Source organism: Ursus maritimus, unplaced genomic scaffold (genome assembly GCF_017311325.1).
Source record: "Ursus maritimus isolate PB19 unplaced genomic scaffold, ASM1731132v1 scaffold_14, whole genome shotgun sequence".
Classification (NCBI taxonomy): domain Eukaryota; kingdom Metazoa; phylum Chordata; class Mammalia; order Carnivora; family Ursidae; genus Ursus; species Ursus maritimus.
Window position 1 is genome coordinate 37,718,485 of NW_024423786.1, and position 25,137 is coordinate 37,743,621.

The 25,137-nt window shown below is 41.6% G+C and overlaps 1 protein-coding gene across 1 annotated transcript in view; it reads right to left on the reverse strand.

Moving 5' to 3' along the window:
- The window catches only part of RAD54L2 (RAD54 like 2), a 113,606-nt gene extending 89,758 nt beyond the window's left edge, over positions 1 to 23,848 (reverse strand). Inside the window, exons 1-2 of the mRNA XM_040628745.1 lie at positions 23,763 to 23,848; positions 21,371 to 21,515 (exon numbers count right to left, since the gene is read on the reverse strand). The gene's annotated coding sequence lies outside the window, so the exon portion shown is untranslated. The remainder of the gene's footprint in view (positions 1 to 21,370; positions 21,516 to 23,762) is intronic.
- Positions 23,849 to 25,137: the final 1,289 nt, after the last annotated feature.

The following is a 25,137-nucleotide window of genomic DNA, read 5'->3' on the forward strand; positions in this document are numbered from 1 at the left end:
CGGATGCTTAACTGACTCAGCTACCCAGGTGCCCCTATGTATATTTTGGATTTGATGTTAGTATTATACAAACTGTAGCTTACTCTTTACAATAAATAAAGTAATGAAATTATAAGAATAAATACATATTTTGAGCTCGGAGAGACTTCTAAAAACTGCCACTATCATAAAAGTATGGAAAGAACCTGTGCCATTTTACAAATGCCTTTAGTGCTGTGGCTACCTTGATCAAGAACTATGAAATACATTCCATTTCAAATTTCGGAATTAGTAAAAACCAAGATTTAGTGTGCTATTTCATAGCATCCCTATTGATTACATTTTTGCCCCCAAGCCTATAAAAGTATCTGCAGAAGAAATTATTAACTGAGAGTGAGTACTTGAATCCTGGGTATACAAGAGTCATGAAGGTAGGACAGCACCAGAAGAAGATGCCAGGTTAACAGTTCTTTTTTTTTTTTTTTTAAGATTTTATTTATTTATTTGACAGAGACAGCCAGCGAGAGAGGGAACACAAGCAGGGGGAGTGGGAGAGGAAGAAGCAGGCTCATAGCGGAGGAGCCCGATGTGGGGCTTGATCCCATAACGCTGGGATCACGCCCTGAGCCGAAGGCAGACACCTAACGACTGTGCCACCCAGGCACCCCCAGGTTAACAGTTCTAGAGCTTTCTAGTAGAAAACAACAAGGTAACACCACAATGACCAAGGTCCATCTAACAATTTGGACAAGGGCTTCCTGCTTGGCACCTTGGCAGACAGGAGATCGTGCAAATTCTCCCACTGCAAAACACCTAGAAATACAAATAAAATCATATACAATACACATTCATTTTAAATGCACAGCTGTTTTCACCAAAAAAAAAAAAAAAGTAACAGAACAGACCAAGGACCAAGAATAAAAGGTAAACTGAAAATAAAGACAAATACTCTTGAGAGTTGACGTTACGGCAGTCCTAGGAGAAAAAGAGGGTGCCAATCTTGTGGGTGAGTGGTCAGATAAGAAACAATGCCTTGGGGTTCAAAGAAGCTAAAAAGGAAAGACTACAACCTCTACATAAAGACAGGACTTTAAAGAGCTATATTCTCAGGAAAGAGTAATGTAGAAAAAATCTAACCACCAATACAGAAGACAACATAAAAGCTTATGTCAACCTAGTTTGGCGGGGGGGGGGGGGGGGCTTTCAGCTCAGGTGGTGATCTCAGGGCCATGAGATGGAGCTCTGCTCTGATGAGTGCAGAGCCTGCTTGGGATTCTCTCTCTCTCCCTCCGCGCCCCCCCCCCAAATAAAGAAATAAATGAATCTAAAAAGAAAGAAAGACAGACAGACAGACAAGACTAAACTAAAGTGGTCCCAGGCAAGTGATACACACTAGCTGCCAAGAAGTGAAAGTAAAACATCTCTGGGACATACCTCTACTTGGGCCACATAAGAGTCATAGATAAAGCCTTACTGAAGATGAGCTCACAATCCGAAAGTACAAACACATGAGCAACTAACCAAACAAAAGCAAGAGCCAACAGCGTAAGACTAAAACTAGTTTCCTAAAAACTTCTGATAATAAAAATACCAGATTAAAGGAGATAAACTATATACTATCTGAAAAGAGGCAGAAAAAATTTTCATAAAATTTAAAACCCATTCATGGTGACAAAAGCAAATAAATTCTTCACAAACCAGATGAAAACTTCTTTCACTGGATAAAAGGAATCTACCAAAAGCCACAACAACACATTTAGTATGAGACACTAGGAACATACACTATAAATTCAGGAACAAGACACATGGTTGCATGCTATCAATATTTCTATCAACATCAAGTTGTTAAAGACTCTTTTTTTAAGATTTACTTATTTACTTTAGAGAGAGAAGAGTGAGCACAAGCGGGGGAAGGGGCAGAGGGAGAGAATATCCAAGCAGACTTCCACTGAGCACGGAGCCCAACACAGGGCTCGATCCCACCACCCATGAGATCAGAACCTGAGCTGAAACAAGAGTTAGGCTCAACCAACCGAGCCACCTAAGCACCCCCAAGTTGTTAGAGATTCTAACAAACAAAATAAGACACACATACACACAGACACACAGCATAAAGATCGGAACAAAGAAAGAAAATTGTCACCAATAGAGGGTCCTATTATTTCAACACAGAAAATCTACAGTTAAACTATTATTAGAAATACAGGAGAGCTTAGTAAGGCAGTTAGATGAAAGAACAATATAGAAAAATCTACCTTCTTTTTTTTTAAGACTTGATTTTTATTTATTTGAGAGAGAGCGAGCGTGTGAGCAGGGGGAGGGTGTACATGAGCAGGGAGAGGGGCTGAGGGAGAGAGACAAGCAGTCTCCGTGCTGAGCAGGAAGCCCAATGCGGGGATCGATCCCAGGACTCCAGGATTATGACCTGAGCCGAAGGTATGAACTTAACCGACTGAGCCACCCAGACACCCCAAATCTATCTTATTTCTGTATGCATTCAACACCCATTTAGAAAGAAAGTATAATTTTTAAAATATTATTTAGAATAGCAATAATAACCGTAAGTTATCTGGCAATAAATCTAGGGAAAGAGATCTAAAACTTCTGTGGCAAAATGTGTAACGACCTCACTTAAAGAGACATAAATAATCAGAAAGATGTGACATGTTCCAAGATGAAGACTTACATGTCAATTTTCCCTATAAACTCAATGCACTTCTAATCAAAATCCCAAGGCACAAAATGTATAAACTATAAAGGGAAAGATTAGTAAATTTCACTACATCAAAAATGAAAATGTCTGCATAAGAAAATATCATAAACAAAACAAAGATTATCCAGAGTCTGGGGGATATCTGCAAGCATAGAACCATTGAAAGGATTAGTAGCCACAATGTATGAGGAACTCTTAAAAACCAGTAAGAAGATAAGGGATAAGACTAGGTAACTCTTAGAAGAGAAAACTCAAATGACCAAAAAACATTTCACGCACATTAAAGTTTTTGCCACAGTCTGACAGTACAAAGTGCTGGAGATGCTACTAAGTAAGGGTTCTTACAGACAACTGGTAGGAATGCAAACTGATACTTTGAATAATTGGAAATATCTAGCAAGGTTAAAGATACCCAGCCCTATGAATCATAAATTTTGCTCCTAGGAAAATTCTAGAATAGGTATACAAGAAAATTTTGAATCTATGCTGTATCATGGTAAGGACTGGTGGGAGGAAAAAAAGAAGCAATCTAAATACTCATTAATAAGAAAATGCACAAATCGGGGCACCTGGGTGGCTCACTCAGTTGAGCATCCGACTCTTGGTTTTGGCTCAGGTCATGATCTCGGAGTCATGGGATCAAGCCCCAAGTTGGGCTCCATGCTCAACATGGTGTCTACTTCTCCCTCTCCCTCTGCTCCTCCCCCCACCCCCATTCTCTCTAAAATAAATAATAAAAATAAAATCTTGAAAAAAATCAGTTCTAGCTCTTATGACAGAAACTTGGATAAGTGAAGGTTCATCACATCATTCCAGTTGGTGACCCAACCCTAAATCACATTTATCAGTTACTTAGGACACACGCTTCTGGCAATCTGATCTGCTGAGCTTCCACAGGCATGCTGTGTTTCACAAACTGTATCACTTATTAAAATTCTCACATTAGTTCTAACTGGCTTAATATGTAATGATTCTTTTAAGTAATAAGAATCAACATTTGATAGACATAAACACACTGCGAAGGAAGAACATACTTGCAGATTAAACAGGACAGCAGGCCCTGCTCTGCCTGTGCTAGACAGTGTCAGGTTGGGGGGGGGGTGGTAACTACTCTTGGGGAAGGACATTCACCTGCCAAGGTACTACCTCAAAGCCTCATTTCCTTAAAAACAAGACAAGTAGGGCCCAGGGGGGTACTGGTGTTAAGCAACTCTACAGACAAAAGGCCTTAATCTCAATCAGAAAAGAATCAGAAGGACTGAGGACTTCAATACTTATACATGTTCCTGAAGCTCAATCCTGGCAATTTATGTTGGCTTCCCAGAGCATCTGAGACTGACGATTAGACTGAGTAGTGTACAAGGAATGAAAGGCCTCTTTGTTCTCACCTCTAGACACTGTCTTCAGGGTCCCATACCTTCCACTATCATCATCAAAATGGGAAGAAATAAAGCTTCTCTCATTTGGATTTATACAAAGGAATCAAACACACGATCCTCAAATGAAAAACGGTTTCTTAACAGCACTCTATTATAAACATATAAATATCAGGCACTACAGGCTCCTGCACAGCTGTAACTGCCCCATTTTAACTATTTTCCCCTTTTATAGTATCACATCTGGACTAGTTTCTTCAATAGGCTATCTCTGGTTTAGACAAGAAGCCAATATCCGTGCTGTACTGAATTCTAATAGTAATTAGCCTCTTCTTTAGAGGGTTAAAGGAAAGGAAGACTCCATGTTTATTTATTTATTTTTAAGATTTTATTTATTTGAGGGGGGGGGAGAGAGAGAGAGAGAGAGAGCATGCGCACGAGAGCAGGGGGAGAGAGTAGCAGATTCCCTGCAGAGCAGAGAGCCCACAGCAGGGCTCAATCCCAGGGCACTGGGATCATGACCTGAGCCAAAGGCAGATGCTTAACCGACTGAGCCACCCAGGCACCCCTTTATTTACTTTTAAGTAGGCTCCATGCCCAATGTGGGGCTTGAACTCAAAACCCTGAGATCAAGAGACACATGTTCATGCTCTACCGACTAAGCCAGCCAGGAACCTAGAAAAGGAAGACTCCAAGAGCACCTCTTACACCTCATATCTAGCCTATTTCTAACTCCTCGCTCTGTTTACATTTGGTTGGGCATCCCAGATAACAGATCTCACATCTTCAGTTACATGTAATGGAGGACTCCAAGTCTACTGTATTCTGCTAATTTGTGGCCCACAGTAAGCATTTGTTTTCCTGTGTAAGGCAGAAACAAAGTCCTTCCTTGCTTTGGAAAAGATACTCCTGGACTGGAGATTTCCTTGGTCCTTACCAAGCCCTGGCAGCAGCTTCAAACACTTCAAAAGACTTATTATCTATACAATGCATTAACACCAGGATAAAGACTCTAGAGCCAGCTAACTCAAAATCCTGACAAACACATCAATAGCTGAATCAGTTATTTAATTTTGCTTTCCAAAAGGTGTCACCTCTAGGCCGCCTCTAAACTTGACAGGAAGTACACTGATCCCCCCTTATCTGCAGATGGTCTTCCTTCTGACATATCGTCAGGTCAGTAGTAGCCTAACACTACATTACAGTGCCTACGTCATTCGCCTCACTGCATCTCATCACACAGGCATTTTATCATCTCACATCGTCACACAAAGGGTGAGTACAATACAGTTAGATATTTTGAGAGAAAAGAGACCACATTCACATAATTTTTATTATAGTCTATTGTTAATAATTGTTCTATCATTTTTATTGTTAATCTCTTACTGTGCCTAATTCATAAAATTAAACTTTACCATAGGTATGTATATATAAGAAAAAACACAGTACATATAGCATTTGGTACTATCTGCACCTTCAGGCATTCACTGGGGCTCTTGGAACACATCCCCCACAGGTTAAGGAGGGCTACTATAATCGATTTTTAAGGAAGATTTGAAAATAACCACAGCATATTTAGGGAATTGAGAGGAACATTAGTGAAAGGAAAGGGATTATGATCTGTGGAGGACAAGCCGATACTCTACCACCTAGTAACTAATCCTCCCACACCTGAGCCTTTTTCAGTGTCAGGGAAAGTCAATACTTTCATTATCTGCAGAGTTAACGATCAGTTAAAACTCACTACATGTACTACCAAATGCTTACACATAGAAAAGAGTTAAAAAGGAATAACTCCTTCTCACAAAAATGATAAAGCAAATACTATGCTATTACTACAGTCTAACTGCTGACCCTTTTGATTTTTGATAAACACACTGGGGCGGGGGGGGGGGTGACTGGCACAGAGACCATGACGTTACAAACCAAGAGGTCCTTTTACAAAAATGCATATTCTCTGGGGGGGTGCCTGGGTGGCTCAGTAGGTTAAAGACCTGACTCTTGATTTTGGATCAGGTCATGATCTCGGGGTCGTGAGGTCGGGCCTCCCAACAGGCTCTGTACTTAGTGCAGAGTCTGCTTATCCCTCTCCCTCTGCTCCTCCCCACGTGTGTGAACACACCCACATGTGTTCCCTCTCTCTCAAATAAATAAAATCATTTTTATAACAAAAATAAAATAAAATAAAAGTAAAATGCACATTCTCTGTACCGTGACATAAAGAGGCTCTGAAATCTTGGATCAGGCTGTTCTACGAAGCTTGGGAGAATGAATGGAAGTGATGACTGAGAACCAGTACTTGGAAAGCTCACACATCATATGAAACCAAAGCCATTACTTAAGGATATAGCCTCCTGGGGTACTAGTAAACAAAGAATACTGAGTAGCAGTAAAGGTCCACTCAGTTCAGTATTTAGCATACTCTAAGTTCAAAACATGGCCTAGGAAAAAAACTTGCTGGAAGAAATGTGAAGATGGAGTAAAAGACAGGCAATAGGGCCAGTTAAAAAGACAGAGGAAACACCAGACTTGAGAACCATTCAGAAGGTAAAATAAACAGCTAATGGAGTACTGATCTTCAAGTCTCAATGAAAGAGTAAAAGACACAGGAGGCTTCTCTTCCAGGTTTCCCTAACCAGTGCTTTGGGTGCTGCTGTCACCTACTCCTCAGACACCAGCCCAGGCTAGAGACCAGATGTCATGCATATCCCAGCTTTTACTATCAGCAACGATGAAGAAGCAGTAGGTATATCACAAAGCGGTGTCAGAGAGACCCAGGTTAAAGGCACCAGTTAATTGGAACAAATTATTGACCTTCTCCTCATCTGGGAAAATGACACCTACACATCAGGTGCAGTAAGGGCTCACACAGCATATGACCTAGCAACATAATAAGTACTTAATAACCTAACACAACGCAAACAAATCCTACATAGATGTGAAACTTACAGTGTCTCTCATGAAAACACTATTGTCTTATTGCAGCCCATTTGAAAACCCCAGTAGGTGAGACTGCCCAGTATACAGCAGTATGTTGGTTCTCATATAGACAACCCGTGTTCCACTTAGGGAGAGCCTGTTTTTCTTTCTGATATGTGTGTAATATCTCCCACGGTAATATGTGCTATCTGGTTTCTAAACAAATAAAACTGCTTTTGGAAAGCTCATCTCTTCAGACAGTAGCTGGGATACTGTACAGTTTTACCCAAAAGTTAAGTAAAAAATTGGCCCCAAGCCCAGAAAATAGGCATTCCATCCAGACAAAACTGGATAAACCAAGTCGACAAACAATGAGTGAATAAAACAGCAGGGGAGAGAAGAACACGCAGACAGTGAGAATAACCCACACCAAAAGGCCCAGTCACAGAGGAAGGGAACCAAATAGGGCTCTGGGATGTATTGTTCAGATCCAGGTGAGGCAAAAGTGACGAAGTGTAAGACACCAAAGTTACTAACTGAAAAATAGCCAGGACAGAGATTTTCTCCCTTTAAGCTAGAAATAAAATTTATGTAAGCAGTAAGAACCAAATGTTCTACCCACATGAAGATTCAAGATTCCTTATGAGAAGCTAGATCGCTTGAGAGACGTAACCTGGGAAAGGAAGAATATCAGCAGATACAAAATTTAAACATATTAAATGTGAAAGAGTAACAGTTTCCGCTTCAATATGCTATTTTATTGATGCTGTTACTGTTTCACAGATTTGAATTCTCAGAAGTAATGCAATGATTTTATACCTCACAAAGGCATTCTTTGCTACTTTCACTTACGGAATAATAGTATGAGAAGTGAGGCTTCAAGGGAGAAAAACTAGCCAAAATGCCCTTGACATGGAATTGTTCTTTAAGATGCTGCCACAGCATATGGTTTTGATTTTGATTTAATTTTAATTTTAAAAAAATCAAGTCTTCCTCTAAGCATCTAAAATGTTTTTAGGGGCACCTGGGTGGCACAGCGGTTGAGCGTCTGCCTTCGGCTCAGGGCGTGATCCCAGCGTTATGGGATCGAGCCCCACATCAGGCTCCTCCGCTGTGAGCCTGCTTCTTCCTCTCCCACTCCCCCTGCTTGTGTTCCCTCTCTCGCTGGCTGTCTCTATCTCTGTCAAATAAATAAATAAAATCTTTAAAAAAAATAAAAATAAAAAATAAAATGTTTTTAAAAACACTGAATCTGAAATATCCACTCCAGTGTCAATAGATGAAAAACAAGTCTAGCAGGGGCCGTCTGACAGATGAGATCAGGTCACAGGTCTCTCTGATGGAGGAATTTGGGCTAAGAGCACTGGCTGGGTCAACTCGGTAAATTCCAACTTGCCCTAACCAGAGCTTGCAAGACAGACCTGGTAAGGTTCATGAACAAATAAATCTACCAATATATGAAACAGGTGGCTCTGTCGAAGAGGCTTCTAACCTTTAGAGGAAGAGTCTCTCTGAGAACATAGCAAATTTTAGGGGAAGAGTTTCAAGACCATTTTTACAATATAATTTTGTATAAAAAGCACAAAAAAGCTTATTAATATTTAAATCCCCCATTTAAAAAATAACACTCATGCAAGTACTTACATATGCACAGGAAACACACATACACACACGAAGGAAATGAACCAAAAGGTTAACCATTTTTATTTTTGGATGGTAGTTTTACCAAAAAAGTCGTCTTCTTTATTCTTTTGTTTTATAATAGATACGACTTTATAACTGTCACATCAGCATTTAGTCTTTAAACATGTATCTTCTCTCTGTAAAGTCAAACAATCAGTGAACAAATCCTCCTTGGCCTCATCCCCATCCTTAGTAGTATCTTATTTTTCAGGCTGTGACTGCCCCTATTCATATCCACATCCAGTGACCACACTCTCACACTGCCAACAAAAATTCACTGGTACCTACTACCGAGGCCTCATCTTAGATAGCACTCCCATGAAAGCCTAAAGCAAAAGATCATCAATAAAGTCACCCTCGAAAAGTCTTTTCAATTGCCCACATAAATACACTATAAATAGTTTCATGTGTGTATCCCTATAGATATATACACTAAAAATAATTCCGAAAGGTTATAGTATTCAGAAATTAAACTCTCATGTGTTTTGCTGCTTGGACCGGTCCAGTAATTTTATGAAGATTCCAGCTTGCAGGCTTTCCCTATTCATCCTCTTCCTTATCACTTCCAACAAATCTTTTTACATCAACAATTCTCTATGGCTCACCATTATTATTATTCTCCTTCTTCTTCTTCTTCTTCCCCTTCCTTCTCCTTCTCTTCCTTCTTCTTTTTTGGTAGAATAGTTACCAACTCATCACCACACCATCTAAACAGATTTCTCTTCTGCCAATGGTCAAGAATTCTTTAACTGTATAGATTTTGTCATATTAACTCTAACAACACTGCCTGCATATACTGCCTGTGGGTACTCATTCACTGAGTAAAACGGTGAGTAGAAATTACCTCACTATTTAAGTCATTATTTCTTGTCTTTTTTTGCCTTTTGCAAAGAATAGTTCAATTTAAGGTAAAATGTTAGATGTAATTCCATTACATAATTAGAGTAACTTTTTATTGGGAGCGCAAAAAAGGAATCAGTGTTGGTGGGCTTACTGCCAATCTAGTTAAGGACAGAGTTAAGATTATATTTATTAAGTGCCTAATGAATGATAGAGACCCCAAATGCACCAGAGTTCAGAGAAGGAAGCAATAGCATCTGAGGTTTAAATGCTGTTGGAAGGCTTTCTGGAGGAGGCAGACCTTGAAACAACTTTGAAGCACAGCAGAATTAGACAAGTGAGGAAGGAAGGAAAGGACATTCTCTGCACAGGAATCATAGCTTGGATCTGAGGAATGCTGAAAAGGCAGAAAGTGTCAGGTTTTCTGGAAAGGTAGATAAAACAATTCATCACTGAATACTGACTAAACATCTACTATTGACTAATACTGGCAGACACTGAAGACACACAGAGAGAATCCTGGTCACAGAGCGATGACTAGAGCCCTCCAGGGATCGTCCCATTACTCCAGGGATCATCCCATTAACTGACACAGATATGTAAGCATACACTGTGAGCAACCTGGAAAGTACAACATATGACTAAGGTTCAACTGATGACTGGATTAACAAAATGTAGCATATCCAAAGAATGGAATACTACTCAGCAATAAAAGGGAATAAAAGGGAATGACACATGCTATAACATGGATGAACTTTGAAAACATGCTAAGTGAAACAAGTCAGTCACAGAAGGCCACATACTGTCTGATGCCATTTATCTGATATGCCCAGAATAGGCAAATCCATAGAAATAGAAAGTAGATTAGTGGTTACCAGGAGATAGGGGAAGGGAGAATAGGGAGTGATAACTTAATAAATATGGGTTGCTTTTTGTAGCAATGAAATGCCCTGGAATTAGATAGTGGCAATGGTTGTATAATCTTGTAATGTACTAAAAGCCACTGAATTTAAGACTTTAAAATGATGAAATTTATGATATGTGAATTATATTTCAGAAGAATGAAGGAAGGGGGGGTGCCTGTATGGCTCAGTCAGTTAAGCATCTGCCTTTAGCTCGGGTCATGATCCCAGAACCCTGGGACTGAGTCCCGCATCAGGCTCCCTGCTCAGCGGGGAGTCTGCTTCTCCCTCTGCCTGCCCTCCCCCTGCTTGTGCATTTTCTCTCTCTCTCTCTCTGATAAATAAATAAATCAGTCGGTCTTAAAAAAAAAAAAAAGGACAGAGCTTTAAGAAGAGGATGAAGTCATTCATGGAGAGGGAATGACACATGCACAAGCTCAGTTCCATGGGACGATAGGTTGGGGGAGTAAATGGGGAGATTGCAAGAGATGAGAAGTGGACAGGCCCGATCCTGATCCAACAGTGTCCTGAAGACCTTGCTAAGGAGTCTGAACTTTGTCCTATACAAGGATTGGCAAATATGTGGCACTTGGCAACACATTCCTGTCTCTATCTCTGGCAGACATAACCATTATACTATCGAGCCCTTCTCTACTGAGCTCAGAAGTGGACTATCTCCATGCAATCCTCCCCATAGTTTATATGCCCCTAAAGAGAACCACTAAACGGTAAGTGGCATTATCTAAATTCCCAAAAAGAATGCTCTGGGGCGCCTGGGTGGCTCAGTCAGTTAAGCGTCTGACTCTTGATTTCAGCTCAGTTCATGATCTCAGGGCTGTGAGATCAAGCCCCGAGTCAGGCTCCATGCCCAGCCTCTCTCTCTTAAGATTCTTTCTCTCTCTGTCCTTATCCCCCCACCCCTGCTTGCACACATGCACTCTCTCTCCCTAAAAAAATAAGTAAAAAAGAAAAAGAACACTCTCGTGGCTTTGGAAGGCAAGGAGATTAGGTAGGAAACTGCTGTAACACTGGACAAAAGGTGGTGAGACCCTGAACCACAATAGGGGAAATGAAAAAGGAGAAAGTAGAAACATTAGAGACTGAGGAGACAAACTCAGTAAGGCTTCAGTAGCCAACCGGAGCCCCATGAGGGCAGCCTTCCTCACCACCATCTCCCCAGCATCCAACACAGTCCTTGGTACATAGGAAAGGCTCCATAAATATTAACAAAATTGTTAAATGTTTTATTGACATTCTCTCATTATATCTTCACAATACCATGAGGAAAGTAATGTTATCCCAATTCCACGAAGAAGAAATCTAAGGTTTTAGAGAGGTTAAGTGACCTGTCCCAATTATACCCAGCTAGAAAGTAGTAGAATTGGATTTCAACTTAAGACTTCTAACTCTAAGCTCTTATCCATGGCCCCGGTTTCCAAGCTTGAACAATGGTGTACATAATAGTATCATTAAATAGTACAATGCCAGAAACAGCTGGAAAATGAATTGGGGTCAGAGATACAGATTTAGGTGTTCCTGCCATACTCAGGTAGCTGAAGCCCCAAATATGCAAGAGACTCAGAAAGTGTGTGTAGAGGGGGAAGGGTAGCCAAGAACAGGCCAAACCACAACAGAGTGGAGAACAGTTAAGTAATCTGCAGAGAAAGTCAGAGAGGCAGAGGAAGAACCAGCCAGGCGAGTACACTATTAAGGAAAGACATCAGCAAGATGGGCATAATCAAGAGTCAAATGCTACATAAATTTCACATATGGAGGGGTCACTGAAACCACAAAGACATTTACAGAAGGAATTCTAAAAGGAGTTGAAGGCTGCCTAGTGCTTCCTAAACCTGGTGTTTTTCAGGGCATCAGAATCTGAAGAGCTTATTAAAAATACATAGCTCCCCAGTTCCCACCAATAGTGATCTTACATAAGTGACTCAGTCTGGTTAAGCCTCTGTTTTCTCATCTCTAAACTGCAAATAATAGCATTGATCTCATAGGGTTATTCTGACGACTTTACACACTTTAAAGAAGCCCCACAGGTGATTATGACACTATCTGAAAACTGGCTTTTAGAAATACCAGCTACAGGAACCACAGACGGATTTTTAAGTGGAGATAGATGGGTGAAAGGCAATATTTTCAGAACTGCAAAAATGAGAGAATGGAGGAAGGAAAATTAGCTGTCACAATCCAGGACTAGACCTGAAGGGCTTGGGTTAAGGGAAAGGCAAAGAAACCAGAAAGAATAGCAGGGGTAAAGCACTACCAAGGAAAACTCAACAGAATTTTCTGCATGGGAAAGAAAGAGAGGAATTAAATAGGACTCTGAGGCTTAAAGTCTGGATGACTGCAAGAGCAACAGCATCCCTTCATCAAAATCAGGAACAACAGAAGGACAGTTAGTTTGGGAAAGAAAAAAATAAAAAAAACTCATGCAAGGTATTTGATAAGGGATGAGTGGAAAATAAACATCAAAGAGCCAACTGGCAATAAATGTGTTTTGGACAGGAAAGCAGTAAATCAATTAAGAATATGGGCTCTGAAAATTAAATAAATAAATAAATAAATAAATAAATAAATAAATAAATAAATAAATAAAATATAACAAAAGAATATGGGCTCTGAGATGAGATGGCCTGGGTCAGAGTCCCAGCATCGCTACCTTCTATCTAAAGGACACTGAAGAAGTTTCTTAATTTTTCTAAGCCTAGGTTTCATTTATAAAATGAGAATAATTAAGTGCATATCTCATGTAAGATTTTTTAAATTAAGTGAAAAAATAATTAGTGCATTCCCTAGCACACAGTAAGTTAGCTTTCAATAATTATTGATTACCTTTAGCTACTCCATAATGACAACAGTGTTACCGGAGATGCTTTGGAGAAGCTAAGTCATATTATCCAAGAGTCAGAAAAAATCTCCCAACTCTGAGACAGGACAGGGAAGTAGAGGATTCTCTGAATTTTGGAATTGAGGAATTAGTACCTAAATTAGTACCATTTGTACCATTTCACAAGCTAGGCCTTCTTCATTCTTGACTGTAATTATCACATCCTCTGAACACCCAAGTTTAAAAACATTTCTGTAAATGTACTTACCTTGAAGCAAAGTCCACTTTAGTTCACTTATTCAATCAGTATTTATTGCAAAACTATCAGCACAACGAACTGTGTTAAACACTGTATGATGCAAAATTACACACAATGTAAATGTGTACCTGTACTAAAGGGGATTACAAACTAGAAGGTAAAAACAAAACAAAAAAATCTTACGCAAATACATGAAACCAGGCATCCTGTGAAATGTCACTGATACACTGCCAGTCATGAGAGTCAGAAGAGGGAAGACTCACTTCCGAAAGTGGATGAAGCTGTCACCTGAATTAAACCTACAAGGATGGTCATAATTTCAATGGCCAGAACACAGGTTAGGGGAAACAACATGAATACGACCAGAAGACACAATGTGAATACAGATGCAAAGCTGAAAGGAGCTAACAATGTGTTCCAGGAAGAACCAGGAATCAAGATCATCTGAAGATCTAGCTATGAGGTAACCAGCCCTATGGTGAGTACAAATGAGAGAGAAGAGCCACAGGGTAAAGCCTGGATTTCCCAGGAGAGACCAGGTGGGGGAAGCCAGAAACTTGTTTGCGGAAAATGGTGGCTATGGTTCCATCTATGCTGAGGACATTTCTAAACCCACCTTCTCACAGCTGACAGGCCTTTAAAACTGGCTAGGACTTCAGACTCTAATTCAGCCCTTCCATCCTTCTGACCTAGACCAAGAGAGGTGACTGAATTGCCCAAGCCATGAAGTTAGTGGCTGAGATGGAGTTGCAGCCCTGGTTTGCAGACTCAATCCAGTGCACTTTACACTCGTCCCCCTGGTCAGACAGAAATGTCCAAAAGTCAGGATGAAATGTAGGTTTGTTGCTTTGTAAAGACCTCACATTTATAGAACTGAGTAACGTGGACTGCCTGAAGCGGTGGAAATGAAAGAGCTAGGTCTCTGAGGGATGGGCTAAGAGGGAATAGAAGAGGAAAACAACAAACCTGGGTTACATCCATATCCAGGGAGACAAAAGAAAGGGCTTTTACAAAGGCACATCTGAGAGTTAGGCAGCTAATCAAGACGGTAGAATCCTAGAAGCCAAGGTCAGTGCTTCCTCTTCAGCTAAAACATACATGCTCAAAAAAATAATCTGCTGAATGAATGAATGAATGAATGGAGACAGAGTGAGACAAAAAATGTTTGTGCCCCATGTAAGTAAAGCACTGTGCGAAGCACTTTATGTGGAAGTATATGAGATAATCTCACAACAATCCTATGAGACAGAATTATCATGATTATCCTCACTACCATTCAAGAAGAGAAAACAAGCTTATAAACTGCCCAAGTTAAACAGCAGGTATCAGAAAAAAAAAAAAAAAAAGGAAGGAAGAAAAGAAAAGAAAAGAAAAGAAAAGAAAAGAAAAGAAAAGAAATCAAGTCCTGGGGCACCTGGGTGGATCAGTCAATTAAGTGTCTGCCTTTGGCTCAGGTCATGATCCGGGAGCCCTGCAATTGAGCCACCACATCCGGCTCAGCAGGGACTCTGCTTCTCCCACTCCCTCTGCCCCTCCCCCTGCTTGTGCTTTCTCTCTCTCTCTCTCTCATAAATAAAATCTTTAAAAAAAAAAATAAAATATATTGTTAATTTTTATTAGGGTAGAAAATAGCAAGGTAATGATGTTTAAAAAATAGAATGTTCTTGGGGTGCCTGGGTGGCTCAGTCGATTAAGCGTCTGCCTTTGGCTCAGGTCATGATCTCAGGGTCCTGGGATGGAGCCTCATATTGGGCTCCCTGATCAGCAGGGAGTCTGCTTCTCCCTCTCACTCTGCCTCTCCCCCTGCTATGCGCAGACATGCTCTATCAAATAAATAAATAAAATCTTTAAAAAAAATGTTCTTATAAGAGATATACACTCAGTGACAGTGTTTGAGATTTAGCTTTGAAATATGCCAACAACAACCAAAAAGTGGGAGGACAACTGAAAGAAAAAATTGGGGAAATGGTGATAATTGTCGAAATTGGGTGAGTACCTGGGGTTCATATACTATACAACCAGTTGTTGTATATGTTTGAAATTTTCCATAATAAAAAGTCCACTCATGCATGGCTTCCCTCCCTGCAAAGATGGTGGAGAGTGGGGAGGTGGTCAAAACAAGGGAGAACAAAAACACAAGAAAAAGAATTGTTGTCCTGGAAATAAGGAATTCACCTCAGAGATAGTGTCCAGGAGAAATGTAAGACCAGAAGCCAGACCACAAAGCATTAAGAGACATAGATAAAACAGGTGGTAAGGAAATGGCAGTAAAATTGCATTTTAAATAAGAAACAGGGATAGGAAGGAGAGGGCTAGGGTGGCATGAGAGGCCCAGAGCTAAGTAAAGTTACTATGGTTCTACCTTACATGTAGATAAAAATCAAAAGGGGAGAGGAGGTTAGGAAGATGGTAGAAAGGAGACACTGATTAATCAACTAATTAATTAATAAATTAATATATATGAAATAAACACATGAAAAGATGCTCATCTTCCTCAATAAGAAAATGTTATCTAGGCTTCAAAAAATTAGTTCAAAATTAAGCTTCAAATTGGCAAAGATTAAAAATATTTGATAATGGTCAGTGTTAAAGGAGAACTATAAATACAATCTCTTCAGCTATTTGGTATTATCTAGAAAAATTTTAAAAATTCTAAAACTTTTGACATATCCTTTGACATAGAAAATCCACTTGCAGGATTTTATCTTTAGAAGTGTACAAAGTATAGAAAGATGTATACAATGTATACAAAAAAGTATATAAAGATACATATATGCAAGGATGCTTATAGCTGCAAAGACAGAAACAAACGTCTATCACCAGGGGACTAGAAAAATTGATACAAATATATAATATAATACTATGTAACTATTAAAATATATGACAGATATGTGTATTAAACATGGGAAAATGCCCAAGACAAAAGCATTAAATGAAAAAGAAGTTCTAGAAGAGTAGGTATACTGTAATCCCACTTCTGTAAAAAGGAATTACTTTATCTCTCTCTCACACATACACATGCACCCATACACGCATTAGCATATCCAGTAGAAAAAAAAATGTGGATAAATATAGACCGAATTCTTTTTTTTTTTTGATTGATTGATTTATTTGGAAGAGAGTGCACGTGCATGCCCGTGCAAGGAACAGGCAGAGGGAGAGGAAGAGGAAGTGGAAGTCTCAAGCAGACTCCGCGCTCCACACAGGGCTCTATCTTACCACCCCGAGATCACGACCCCAGCCTAAATAGACTGAATTCTTAATGGATTAACACGGAGACATGGGATTATGGGTTCCTTTCCTTATTTAAAAATGCCTGAATTTTACTGTGCTCATATATTACTAGTATAATCAGGGGGAAAAAAGTTAAAAAGTCAAGGACTTTCCAAAAGCAAGAGATTCTAAACCATGAAAGTGTCATGACAGAGGGGCGCCTGGGTGGCACAGTCAGTCAAGCCTCTGACTCTTGGTTTCATTCAGCTCAGGTCGTGATCTCAGGGTCGTGGGATCCAGCCCTGTGTCAGGCTCCACACTCAGCACAGTCTGCCTGGGATTCTCTCTCCCACTCCCTCTGCCCCTCCTGTTCATGCTCTCTCTCTCTGCCTCTCTAAAATAAATAAATAAATCTGAAAGAAAGAAAGAAAGAAAGAGAAGAAAGTGTCATGATAGAAAGGTAAGGGGAAAATATAGGGAGCAGGAGCCTTAAAGTGAGGTCATGGTCAAGAATGGGGGACATAGAGGGCAGGTCTAGGGCCTATAGAAAAAATGAGCCTTGGGGCACCTAGCCGGCTCAGCTGGTAGAGCTGTGACCCTTGATCTTGCGGTTGTGGGTTTGAGTCTCATGTTGGGTATAGAGATTACTTTAAAAAAATAATAATAATATTTTTTTAATTAAAAATGAAAAATGAGGCTTGGGAAACATGCAACAGTTGCTGCAGGAAATGAGACCCTGAGAAGGCAGCACAGGAACACCATGAGGGACAGACAGAGTTCAACTCAAGCTGAGGCAGTGGGAATTGCTGTCAGCAAGACATCCCATTTTCCTGACTCCCCAGAAAGACTGAGCAGTCTAGGGTTAGCAAAAGAAGCCAGAGGAGAAATTTTAGGGATGGCAACTGGCAGAGCAGACAAAGGCAGGCAGGTAAAGGGTTCTCAAACCCAGGAAAGGCAGCACTGAAACTATGGGCCATGGCCAACTGGCATCCAAGCTAAAGAGGTGGGTGAAACAGTGGGGAAGAGAAAGGCAGAGAGATGGTATGGGGGTGACACTGGAACTAGAAAGCACAATGAAAGCAAAGAGCCTGAGCTCGAGTTAGAATCGCACCTAAAGAATTCTTTCCCAAACTTTTTTTTTTTTTTTGGTCCATTTCTATACATCATCACATTAGGAGGAAGATCACTACTAGTGTCAAATATTGTAAAAACATCACCTAGTTCTGGGTTTTTCTCTTGAGGACTACTAAGTGATCTATGTGGAGGCTGGGGCTCCCTCTAGGTTCCTCCCCCATCCAGTCCTTTAGAGTTTCTGGGCTACTTTTAACAGAGCAGATGCTCTACTCCCTGTGTGGCACTACCTTCTTTGTGTGTACCTTTTATAGGCCAGAAGCCTGGAATAAGGAGTAACTATCCCCGCAAACCGAAGCCCTAACAATATCCTATGAGGACATAAAAGGGGTCCTAAACTTAGGATCAGAAAACCTGGCATCAAGTCCAGCTTTTCTTCTTATTGGCTTTGTGCACTTGAAAGCAAGCCACTTCACCTTTGTGTGTGCTTCCTCATCTGTAAAATGGAGCTACCTGCGTCACAAGGTTGTTGGGAGGGTCAAGTAAAGGAAATGCATATGGAAGTTTTATGAACTATAATATGATACATGTGCAAGGTATACTTATCACAAAGCAAACATCTTCATTTCTGCCTATGTACAACTTTCACGATGGTGTTATAAGACCATAAGTGGGCGCTAGTACTGCTAATGTGTCTGTGCTGGCTGAAATGATCCTTGTTTTTATTGCTTCTAACCTATATTATAACAATTTCCTTCTCAAAATCTCAACACTGCTCACAAAATATCTTCAACTTCACAGTTGCTTGCCATATTTAATGTCTTGTACTTTGTTTCAGTTTTCCTTTCTCATATCAATTTTTATCTTTAACCTAACTACAGTTACTTTTCATGCTGTCCTTTTCTGCAAGCTGCTATGTTTGTCACCTACATGAAAGAAGAACTGCATTATGTAGGTTTTAATAAGGTTCCTCACACCTGGCCTTCAGTGGGATTCCTATGTGGTCCGATCAACCATGACAATTAAACCAAAGTAATTTAGATAGTACACTCTCATTATTTTACCGCAAAGAACCAAGAGGGTGACTTAATGAATCAGCACAATTCCATAATTTCTGGGTTAGTAACAGAACATAGCCTCCTAACAAAGAATTAATTCATCAGTTTCAGTGTTAGTACAATATTAGGCTGAGCAAAGAACTAGTACAGATAATTTCATAGTCACTGAGTTCAAATTCCTGAATAAAGTTTGGGCAAATAACCTTGTATCCTGAAAATGGTAATATTGAGCTCAACTCCCAAAAGTCCACCAGCCAGTAAAAGTCACGACATCCTGGTGTTAAATCCATTACCTACTCCCAGGCTGGCCACTAGTCGTCTGGAGACCTTGTGACCCAAACTGACTAGTCACTCTTCTTCATGCATGAGGACAAAGTGCTCAGAGCAGTAAACGGCCAAAGGAAGATCTAGATAATACCAATGAAAAACTTACATTTCTTCTAAACGAAACTTTTGCAAGACCCACAGAAAGCAAGCAATAGCTCCCCAGCCTGAAACCATAAACATATGGAATTAAGCAACACATTTTCAAGCACAATACTGCTTTTAGCAACCTGGAAGTACAAAGGCAGAAGCACTGTTTCAGCCAGGATTTTATGCAGCCATAAAATCAGAACTCTTATCACACCACCAACTCCACAAGGAATGATTTCCTGTCGTTTCATATCAGAGGTCATTCACTTGTTCATTCAACAAACATTTACTGAGTAGCTACTCTGTGCCAGAGCTGGTATTAGGATATAAGGATAAACAAGACAAGGCTCTATTCTCAAGTAGGTCACAACGTAGCATGGAAAACACAAAAATATACCAAAAGTTAAGAGTACAGTGTAATTATGAAAGAAGCTTGGACAAATTGCAATGGCCACACAAAAGAGAGGCATTCAGCTTAATCCAGAAAGAATCAAAGAATCTTTTAAGAGATGGTGGTGCCTTAATTCCTGGTAAACACAAGCCAGAAAACCACTAGAATGGGGAGGAAAATTAGCAGGAGGACTAGCCTGAGCATGCTGGGACCCTCAAGGAGTTCACTATAGCTAGAGCCTCAAGGGCCAGAGGAATTGTGGCAGAGGAGGGACTAGAAAGGCAGATACAGAAGAGGCTGGGTCATAAAGGTCCTTGTGAGATGTTGAAATAGAGACATACCAGGATCTAGATGTTCACTGTATTTTAAGGTCAAAGGAATATTATTTATTTTTAACTGGAGTTAAAGACCAGCTGGAATGGAGGAGAGATTTCGCTAAGACTAGAAGAGATTTAGGGCCAGTTATTTCTAATCACTTCTATCTGGCTCATACTTATTTTTCTCTTGACTTTTTTTCTTCTCAGGGAAAAAATAAAACTGAACAATTCTGTAACAAAGGCTGTGAACCTTCTGTTCATCAAAAACATTTCTGAACAGAGTGCTATATTCTATCAAAATAGCCCAAATTAGAGAAAAATGACAAATCTCTCCAGCATCTGGAGTTTTCCTAGCAAAAAGACAAAACCAGGTCTCTGACAAGACGAAAGCTAGAGAAACATCCTGATCATGGCCTACAGAGAACATCATGCTGCCTGGCATACTCTAGCACTCTGTCAATGGGAATGCTTACAGTTCTCAAAACAAGGACATGCCAAACAGTTACCTCCTGCCTTCTCCGTAGAAACTGCCAGGAAAAAACCTACCAGTGCCAGAAATGACCTTGGACTTTATAGTGTGGATTCCTGCCCACCAGTACTAGATAAAGACTACCTCGACAATTCTCTCACCTGTCCAGAGTGCACACAGGTATAGACAGCAGGCTGCCGTCCTCACCAAAGAAACTGAGCCCCTCATCCATACACAGCACTCAGCCATACTCCTACTACTAATACTACTGAGAGTAATGCCCCCATTACTACTTCAAACTACGCTAACATCTACTAACAGCAACACACTACTGCTAGCAGCAAGCACTGACCACCCACAAAGCTCTATGCCTCATCTCCAGTCCTCAATACAATCTGCAGAGATGGTAATATTAACCCCATTTTACAGATGAAAGAAATAAATGAAATAAAAAACAAGGCTCAGAGAGGTTAACGGCTTGCCCAGGTCAAAAAGCAAGCAAGAGGTAAAGGTGGGGTGACTCTAAAGACATGCCCTTCCTATTGTATTAGGCACCTCAGAATTTTCCTAAAGAAAGCAAAAACTCTAAGCCTTCTTTCCAAGAGTTTCTGAAGTAGATTCATTTGACTAAGAGGTAGTCAAAAACATTTCTTTCAGCACTTTGTTTTCAAAACAATGTATGTAAACTAGTTTTTATTTTCCTTTGAAATGTATTTCAAGAATTTATTACGTGAGTGCCTTGATTTTAAATTTCTTCATTTATTTTTGGCCAAAATATAAACACAGATAGAGAAGACAGCAAAGGACGGAATTTCATTCTACTAGATCAGAATGGAGATGAACAATTTTAAAAAATTCAAATATAATTTACATTATATTTTATGCAGTGAATATCAAGAAGCAAGTAATTTCAAATACACTGAGTCTTACCTCAATCTTATTCCTCCTGTTCTAGGGGACAGCACTCCAAGTGATCAGCAGACACTCCCAGCCTACATACAGTGAACCAGACAAAGGGGGTAAGCAACGCCTTCATGCTCCCAAACCACAGTGGAAAGGAAAGTGTGACGGCTTCCTGGGGAACCCAAGCACATATACAGTATTTATAAATCACTGTTCATCCAGACACACACAGAAACAATATGTTACGTGCAGTTCGTCTACAGAAATACTTCAAGTTAACAGGTGTATTTAAATGAAATAATGCAAAAACAATCCCATACTAATGTGACCACATTATAGCTAACCTTTTTCATGAAAATATATGAAGATAATCAATTGCCACTAGTCAAAATTAGCACTGTATAAAAACTTCATTCAACAGCTTTACTGATTAAAAGCCTGATATACCTGAATCATTTCTTCCTTCACAGACCTATAGCGACCTCTGAATTAAGAACTATTAAAATGTCATAAATATCGCCACTGTGGAAATGCCCAACACAGTATCTGGCATAATTCAACAGATATCAGTTTTTGGAAGAATTAATTATTTAAAATAGAAACATTTAAAAGAAAGAGACAGAAAGAATTGAAGGGAAATACATGATTTTTTTAAGATTAAGGGGAAAAAACCAATCCCCAGAACTATTAGTACAACTACAGATAGTTAGAATTACCTCACATTTCACCTGAAAATTTATAGTACACTCCAGTACCTCTTAAAACTCTAAATAAACTCAGAAGGTACAATGATTCTGATGCTGGGTTGTTTTTTTTTTCATCTAGGGTTTGATACCTCATCCACAGACAATACACCAACTTTTGTCTGAATGCTACACAGAGCTCTGGTGCACAGCTGCAGGCCTCAGAGTTGGAGTCTGCACACTGCCTTTGAATAATACAGAGGAAAGACAGTGTACAGACCAAACTCACTGAAGGTGGATAAAACTTCTAGCGAAGATAATGTCCTGTGAGAGCTCAAGTGGCAGTCCCTAAGATTTAACAGATTCAACATAATGACTTCATGGCAGTAGGAGAAAATGAAGTTTGATGGATTTGGGGATACGAAGAACAATTAACATAAACTGTTAACAGGTCTTCACATCCCCCTCTAGAGTTGCACACATTCAACAATGACACACAAATTAATGAAAACAGGCTCCTAAATTAATGTAGATTTATAAGAATTGGACTAAAACCCCCTAGAATTTACATATTAAGTTTGGCTAGCATTACAAACAATAGCCACAGTGCTGAAAAGAAAGTATGAGTCACAACTCAAAAACAGGAGGAAAAAAAATGAACAGAAGCAAGCTTTGGATTCAAACACGACACATTCTTTTCTTAAAATATTGTCAATGACAGCTACCATTCTGACTAGGAGTGAGAAGGAATGATTTCACACTATCTTCTACTCAGGAACAAACTCCTTTAGCCCCTCAAACCCCTTTCCAGCCCCATCCACCTTGGTGCCCAGGCGCTAATAGAGTCAGCCACATCCACTAGCAAGCACAGGAATTCTAACAGATCTGAGTCACCCACTCCCCCGCAGGAAGAGGTCATTCTCCATCGGGAAGCCCACTCTGCGAAGTTCTCTTGTTCATCTCCCAGGCTGCCACCACCATGGCCCACATAAAGCAGCCTACCAAACTCGGCAGCCTACCAACAACACTCCTCTATACTCCCCAAATCACAACTCCGGCCTCACCCTAACGCCAAGGTAGCCAACACTTCTCACCGTGGCACTCTTGTGACACTCAGTTCCCTGCCCAAGAACCCCTCAACGCCAGGATGCATCTGGGCCCCGGAGAATCCAGCTCTTTGCTCAACTCCCCTGTGCCCAGCTGAGCTCCTGCCTTTGCAGGAACTAATCACTGGTCACCCCAGAGAAGCTAAACTCTAAGTGCGTCTTCTCCCCAGCCAGACCCCAGTCCGCCAAGTTCACAGACCTCGGGAGGCAGGGGAGAGGAAGAAGACACATCCCGATGCGCCTTACGGACCCGGCACCCTGAGGCCCCTAGAATTCCAAACGCAAGCCCCCCCCCCCAACTATGGTCAGCCACCAGGGCGTCCGCATCAAGCGTCAAGAGCGCACACCACTGGAGTTAAGTCTCCGTGCCCCTATGACTCCCTTTCCTGGCTACCAAGATACAAAATATAAGCCACCGAGGCCCAGGGTCGAGGCCAAGACCCCCTCCAAGGCTCTGGCCACCGGAGTTTCCCAGTGGGGATCCAGCGCCCCAAGGCCCGGGCCGCTGGGACCGGCTTGCTGCCCCAGGCCGCTGAGCGCCTTGGGCCCGGGCCGCGTCCCCACTCGGCCCCCATTGTTGCGGGTCCCGGCGGCCCAAGCCGGGAGCCGGGGGCCGGCACCGGCACTCACCTCCGGCGCCGCGGCTCCGCGCCGCGCGGGGCCGGACAAGGCCAAGTGGCTGCGCGTCCCGCTGCTCCTGCCTCGGCGGCGTCTGCGGCGGCGGGGGCGGGGGTGGCGGCTGAGGCGGGAAGCGGCCGGCCAGGCCCGGGCGCCGCGGGCTGGCTCCGGCCGAGCGTCGGTCTTCTCCGGCGGCGGCGCTCGCAGGCTCGGCTCGCGGTCCGCGCCAGAATGCGTCCCCCTCCCGGCCCGCGCGCCCGGCCGCCCGGACGGGAACATGCGCTGCCGACAGTAAAGTTCCGCTGAGAGCCGCCTGGAGGCCGTTCTTCCCCAGCGCCGGGTGGACCATGGTTCGTCCCTGGATAGAGCCATCTAAGCTACAAGATGACCGTTGCAGGAGTGAATGCGGCACGAAAATCCCAGGCCTGAATCCACCTGGGAACGGTTCCAGGGTGGGTCCGACAGAATGGGTTTGCACCCCGCCAGCCACCAGAGAGGCACGCTCGCTACTAAGTGCTTCAATTGAACCTGGGTTCCTCCTCATTCCTCACGTAGGGGAGGCTTGTTAGCATTGAATGAGAAGATGCGAGTGCCTGGCACGGAGATGTGGAGTTCAACATTGGGGCCCGATCATTGGTGATGCTGTCAATGATGATTGCTGCTATTACTACCGTCTCATACAGAGGTTGTGCACATCCCTCAAGGACCCTTGAAATTGATGCGCACCCTGTAACTCTCGGGTTCCCCCCTCCGCCCCCACCTCCTGTCCCGTTTCCTGTTGACTGAAGCTATCTTCAGAATTCCCTGAAAGAAAAGCAGGGACAAGAAAGGGCTTTCTTAATCACTGACACGGGGGGTGGGGGGTGGGACGGTAAGGATACACTCTTCCCTTGGTTGGGAATTGCTGCCATGTGGCCTCTAATGAGAAGAGTGTATTGTGTAAGCTCTCTGCACTACAGCCCCCGGTTTTCTTCTTTCTCTTCTTCCTCCTCTACCTCCTCCTCCCCCACCTCCGCCTCCTCAGCCCCAGGTTCTCCCCCTCCTCCCACTCCTCCTCCTGCACCTCCTCCATCCACCTTCTCAGCCCCAGGTTCTCCTCCTCCTCCTCTTCCTCCTCCAAGGAAGTGAACGTTGGCAAGATGATGAAAAAAATTCTAAAAACGGATCTTTTTTTTTTTTTTGAAGGTTTGTTTTGTTTTCTTCATAAAATCAAGAGGATAAAAAATCTTTTCTCTTCCCCACTTCCCTTTTCTTCTGGGCCTTCACACCTCTAGATATCAGACATAGTTATTTTTGGAACAAATTAGGTTATAAAAATACAAGTGTGTGTTCCAAACTATTGATGGGAATTTGAATCTGCGGAGGTGCTCCAAAAAGTATCATAGAT